This window comes from Pinus tabuliformis, chromosome 1_1, assembly GCF_031772625.1.
Source record: "Pinus tabuliformis cultivar Carrire ecotype Pingquan chromosome 1_1, CPIR1, whole genome shotgun sequence".
Taxonomy (NCBI): domain Eukaryota; kingdom Viridiplantae; phylum Streptophyta; class Pinopsida; order Pinales; family Pinaceae; genus Pinus; species Pinus tabuliformis.
Window position 1 is genome coordinate 363,658,845 of NC_142297.1, and position 6,734 is coordinate 363,665,578.

At 36.2% G+C, this 6,734-nt stretch overlaps 1 pseudogene; it reads right to left on the reverse strand.

The window, feature by feature from the left end:
• Positions 1-1,373: 1,373 nt before the first annotated feature.
• On the reverse strand, positions 1,374-4,547 carry LOC149213110 (polygalacturonate 4-alpha-galacturonosyltransferase-like; annotated as a pseudogene).
• Positions 4,548-6,734: the final 2,187 nt, after the last annotated feature.

Genomic DNA, 6,734 nt, shown 5'->3' on the forward strand with positions numbered 1-6,734 from the left:
AATGGGTTTTTTTTGCGACTTCTGAAACATCACAGAACAAAAGTTATAGCGAAAATTCCACGATGACCTGTTTGGAGCAGCGAAACCCTAGAATCCAAAGCTCTGATACCAAATGTTATGAAACCAGCTCAAGAAAAGATAGAAAAGAGAGATCAACGCCTTAGAATTCAGCCTCTTCGAGGGGGCAACCTCCTTTACATTACATAAATGAAAAATTCTTGGATGATACAAATGACAAAACCTCCTTTCTATATATAGGAGTCTAAGGAGTCACAATATAATCCAGCTGACCTAACAATAATAATATAAAGCCACAAAAATAACAATAGAGGGATTCTATGGGGCACAGAAATAACAATATGGGGGTAATAGGGGCACAGCAATATAAATAAGGGGTATAACTACAATAGTAATGGGGTAATTACTAGTATTATAGGGACCCAACATTGTCACAGGCAAAGATTGCAGAACATTTCAATATTACAAAGGTAACAATCCAGGCATAGTCACTCTTTGTCTAGTTAAGTCAAAGCTCATGGAGAATGATATCCAGGTGTTTTAGCCTATATTAGACCTCTTTTGGGTAGCAACCAAGAAAGTGAAAAATCTCGAAGTCTTTAATCCAACGAGAGAAGAAAAATTGAGGATAAAAAGAAGTCTACAACACTTGAAGAGACCGAAGTCTGTGACTAAGCTGAATCTCAATCTAAAGCTATCTATTTGTAGCAGGATCTAAACATCTGTGGTAAAGAGTCAAGGTTTTGCTGTAGTAGCCAAAGATCAGTAATAGAAGGCAAAGAGTCTGTAACTGGAAGTCAGTGTATTATAATAAGAGACTAAACCTGTAATAAGGACAGAAATTCAGAAGTTGCTTCTAACTTTGACTAGGCAGAGACTCAACTATTGACCTTGACTTAAAGAGGAGGGCTGACTTGGAGGGACTCTTTGGTCTTGTGTTGGATATCTCATTTTGAATAAATTCAATAAGAGGAGGATTGTTGGGATTTCCCCTATTGAGAGGTTTTGCCCTCGGTTGAAAGCCTAAATCTCCGTGTCTTGTACTTCTTTGTGTTCTTGGAAGGACAATTTGTGTAATTACTTAATGAAAGAGAAATATTAACTAACAAAGAAAAGAATACTTATATAGGAGTTTACTTCCAACTATGAAGGAATGCAATGAGGACATAAAATTTGTAAATATTAAACTTGGCTAGGCCACTGCACCTCCAAAAACTTGACTCATTAAGCCATAGACTAGAAACCTTATGGGAAACTCCAAAAACAAATGAATTAGAATGAATTATCAACCAAAATCTAGGGCCTTTACACTTTACATTTGACAATCTATTGCAGTATGAATATTGAGGTCACAACTATTCATTTATATTGCACTGTTGTAAGAAAGGATGATCATATTTTATATATTTCGTCTAGTAAGGCTTGCACTTCATCATTTCCAGCTCTAACCAAGGTTTCATGTTCCCATTGTAATTAACAACAGATGCATTGTCAATCTCTAAACAGTCCACGCTAGGATTATATCCTAAACCCAGCACATGCCAAGACTTGTCCAAAGGATGGGTCAAGCCATAAAACGTTTAATCCAGGGGTAGTGTTCCAAGCTTTCACAACACTCTATCCTCATTCTGACATATAATAAAAGAAAAACTTAGAAATCGAACAAAGAAAAACCCATTAATTTTTCTAACTAATTACTTTAGATTTACTTCAAATACTTTAAAGTAAGCATCATAGGAATTAACATAAGTAAACCACACTACACACGTACCGTGTTCTACCACTTGTGATATATTCCAATTATATCTTGTTTCTTCCATTCTTTGAGATCAAATACATTCATCCGATATGCCCAACCACAAGAACTAGGATCAAAGTGCCTGGCTATGTGTGGATTGGAAAAATTAAGGTATTTGTCAAACCAGCGAAAGCTTTCTCCACAAGTTTCCACTGAACCATTAACCTTTCCATGAAGATCTAGTGACCACAAGGGCATCAAATCTTTCTGCACCACAATATCATCATCCAAGAAAAGGATCTTGTCCATTTTGGGATAAACTTGTGGAAGATAGAAACGAAGATGATTTAAAATGGATAAATATTTTGGATTTATATATTTCAAATTGGAGGAACGTGCTGAGGGTGTAGTCGAGTGATCTGCCTTGAAATAATACTCTTTCATAGATGCGGATTCAAGTTGGAGAAGCACAGGGCAATATGAGGAATTGAGCCATTTAAAATCATCAACATTTTCTACATGTATCACAGCTTTCCCTAGGTGATTAAATAAAAACCACATTTTCATGGCCCCAAAATTTAACTTGTCTGTGATGAGATGAAATACATGTTTCTCAGATTCCTGCAAACACATGTAAATCACCTACAATGAGATCCAAATATTAAATGTAAAATGCAGAAAAACTGTTGGACTTCCAAACATTAGAGTATTTTAAATTAATAACACTTCACCTTACATTCATGACAGTTGAATTCACAACCAGAGATGTAGCCAATACATTGTCAAAAAATAATTCATAGTGATAAAGAGTCAGATCCTCGAACTTGTCCTTTTTAGCAAATCCTCGCTTTTTCAAGAGGAAGAAAGTAATAATCTATGGTCAATCGCATGGATAGACAGTGCAGGCCCTTGGGAATAGACTTTGTTGCCACCTGACTTAAAAGTTTACTTTGCCTTTCCAAGGTCCTTACTTGCTTGTCTGTAGACTGAAGCATGGCTTGCAACTTCGTTTTTACTCTCGCACAACCATAAAATTGTTCTATAGCCTTGGATAGGACATGACCCATAGCCTTGATCTTCTTAGGTGCACTGAAACATTTAGATCAATTATCGGTCATGAAAAAGAGAATGAAAAGTAGAAAGATTGACACACAGGCTGCAACTTTAAAAGAAACAAAGGATATGAACACCAAATGCAAATGGAAGCACTTACTACTCTTGATTTAGAAGCAGCCAATGTGAAAATCTAGGGGGTAGTGTTCCAAGCTTCCACAACACTTTATCCTCATTCTAACATACAATAAAAGAAAAACTTAGAAATCGAACAAAGAAAAACCCATTAAGTTTTCTAGCTAATTACTTCAAATTTACTTCAAATACTTTAAAGTAAGCATCATAGGAATTAACATAAATAAAGCACACTACACACTTACCATGTTCTGCCACTTGTGATATAATCCAGTTATATCTTGTTTCTTCCATTCTTTGAGATCAAATACAGTCATCCCACATGCCCAACCACAAGCATTAGGATCAAAGTGCTTGGCTATGTGCAGATTGGAAAAATTAAGGTATTTGTCAAACCAGCGAAAGCTTTCTCCACAAGTTTCCACTAAACTATTAACCTTTCCATGAAGATCTACTGACCGCAACGGGGTCAAATCTTTCTCCACCACAATATCATCATCCAAGAAAAGGATCTTGTCTAGTTTGGGATAAACTTGTGGAAGATAGAAACGAAGATGATTTAGCATGGATAAATATTTTGGATTTATATATTTCAAATTGGAGGAACGTGCTGAGAGTGTAGTCAAATGATTTGCCTTGAAATAATACTCTTTCATAAATGCGGATTCAAGTTGGTGAAGCACAGGGCAATAGGAGGAATTGAGCCATTTAAAATCATCAACATTTTCTACATGTATCGTAGCTTTCCTTGGGGGATTAAGTAAAAACCACATTTTCATGGCCCCAAAATTTAACTTGTCTGTGACGAGATGAAATACATGTTTTTAAGATTCCTGCAAACACAAGTAAATCACCTACAATGAGATCCAAATATTAAATGTAAAATGCAGCAAAACTATTGGACTTCCAAACTTTAGAGTATTTTCAATTAATAACACTTCACCTTAGCATTCATGACAGTTGAATTTACAACCACAGATGCAGCCAATACATTGTCAGAAAATAATGCATAGTGATAAAGAGTTGGATCCTCCAATTTGTCCTTTTTAGGAAATTTCATTTTTCAAGGGAAAGCAAGTAATAATCCATGGTCAATCGCATGGACATATAGTGTAGGCCCTTTGGAATAGTCTTTGCTGCTAGCTGACTTAAAAATGTACTTCGCTTTTTCAAGATCCTTACTTGCTCGTCTACAGACTGAAGCATGGCTCGCAATTTCTTTGTTACTGTCACACAGTCATAAAATTGTTCTCTAGCCTTGGATAGGACATGACCCATAGCCTTGATCTTCTCAGGTGCACTGAAACATTCATATCAATTATCGGCCATGAAAAAGAGAATGAAAAGCAGAAAGATTGACACACAGACTGCAACTTTAAAAGAAACAAAGGATATGAACACCAAATGAAAATGGAAGCACTTACTACTCTTGATTTAGAAGCAGCCAATGCGAAAACTATTACCTTTGAGGTAGATCAGAATCTGCGTTAGCCTCACCCAATGTACACTGACATTCTTTAATACGAAGCATCAATTCATGGTATAAATCAAGATTATTCCTAGCCTGGGAAATGCTTGAATACACCCTAGCCATGATCAGTTGGTTTCACATCAATCTAACAGTGGAGTCAGAATTCTCATTCTCATTCTCCCACCTCCAAATGCTGTATTTTCCCAGGACAATAGAATCTACCTCCTTGGAACATTTAATTGTTGTGTTTTCAATCTCAACTCGTTTTTCTTCATCCTGTTGAATCATCTCTGTTGACCTTTTCTCCCTCCTCTTTTGTCTCAATTGCTGTAAGCATTAAACTACTATAAATTAAAGCATACTATGTTAAAATCTAAGATATATAAAATTTTCTATTGGAGAAGTAACATTCAAAAAGGATTTTGGAAAATAATATAACAATTCCCTTTTCCATGAGAACAAAAAGTAGCGATCTAGTGCAGCAAAGAATTTTACCCTTTGCAAAACTTTTGTTGGACTTTCTTCAAGCTGCAAATGGTGTGCATTACAACAACCATTGTCCTGAGAGTTTGACTAGACATTACCTTACAGTAGGCTACCAACATCATAGACCAGTTAACTAGGGAAAATCAAAACTTACCATCAAGATCATTCTCTTTGACGTCTCAATGTTCACTTCCTATGTCATCCTCTTGAAACCTCATAAGAAGTTCTTCGTCATTGGAAGTTTTTTTCTACACCTCATCATTCATTTTACCCCCCTCAGGATTTTCCTTGCCTTCTTCATTGAAGATCACACCATCTTGTTGCGAATGTAACTTTTCTAAGCTGTCTCCAGAAGTCGTTTGCCTCTACTTGATGCACACCGTTAGAAATAGAGAAGCACCCCTACCAATGTCAGTTTTCACTTCCTGCTTAATACAACCCTACTCAACTACATAGATCATCATCACATAGGTTTCCTTACATGTTCAATAGAGAAAATAACCAAAATCTTCACGAATTGTACCTCAGAGTTAGTAATATCCCTTTGGTTTACTTCGGAGGGCTTTTCTAATACCCATGAGGAAGATAAATCATTTCGTCCAACAACATTGAAGTTTAGAGTTCCCGAGTCCTCTGTGTTAGCTGTTATGACATCAATCACCTGCCTAGTAAATAAAATTTATTTTCAATTCTCTGCTCAATAGGGGAGAAAAAAAATTTAAGATATCCAAATGCAGCAAGTTTCTTATACTTTCTCCTTTGGGAAGAGAGAGTCAATGCTCTTTGTTAAACTCTGCTTTCTCCAGTCATCTGCCTGTTCCTATGAACCCCACAGATAAATAGATAAGAGTGATTTTAAACATATGACAGAGCTCTAGTATCCTCAATAATTCCTCTCTATTTCAATCCACTCAGGTCAATTAAATTTCAGTTTAGGGACACTATTTATTTTCTGGGATTAGGCTAACGTAAGTGCAAGTGCATTGCCCAGATCTTGAAAAGGAACAAAATGGCCGTAGAAAAATAGAATTACTTTTCAAGATGTGGAAAGAGAATACCATTCTAACAGATCCATCTCCCGAGAAGTTGTGCTCTGTTGTTTTAAATGACAAAAAACGCATAAAAGGTCAGGTAGAAAGACTTGATGGAGAAGAATATCTATAAAAATATTGAAAAGCTAAAAATGGGGTTTCTTTGCTATCATGCATATGCTAAGATCGAGATTTCATTACACATCAATAATAAAATGGTGTGTATCATATCTATCGTTTTTTTTTGCCAATGTACTTTGAACACTGTGGGAACAGTGTGAAAATGATATGTATAGCAGAAAGTAGCTGGTGAACAAGATTGTCGTTATGAATTGGGTCTAGGTTGGGTGGATCAGAACTGGTTTTAGCTTGACTGATGAGAAGTGGATTTAGCTTTATGGATGAAAAGTGGGTCTGGCTTGGATAATGAGTGGATGGGAAGAATGGTTGTTACCATTCCCACCCAGATTCAATTCCCACAAGGTTCAATTCCCATGAGTAAGATGTTGAAATGAACTCTTAACAAATATATTTTTATAATACCCATCTAGCTTATGCAGAATCCAGCGCACACTTAGTTCCATCCTCCTTAGAATGAGGAGTGCCTAGCGAATTCACCGAGAAGTTTCCCAGCGAATTTACTAGTCATATGCATTTCCCTTTGTTAAAAAATGGAAAGCGCATTGTTATTTCTTGCTATTGGGATGAATGGTTTCATTATCTTTGGCAAGAGAAATTACTCTAGGGGCAGTTGGTAAAACCTTTGCTCTTGCATGAGAGAGGTACAAACTTTGAATCTTTC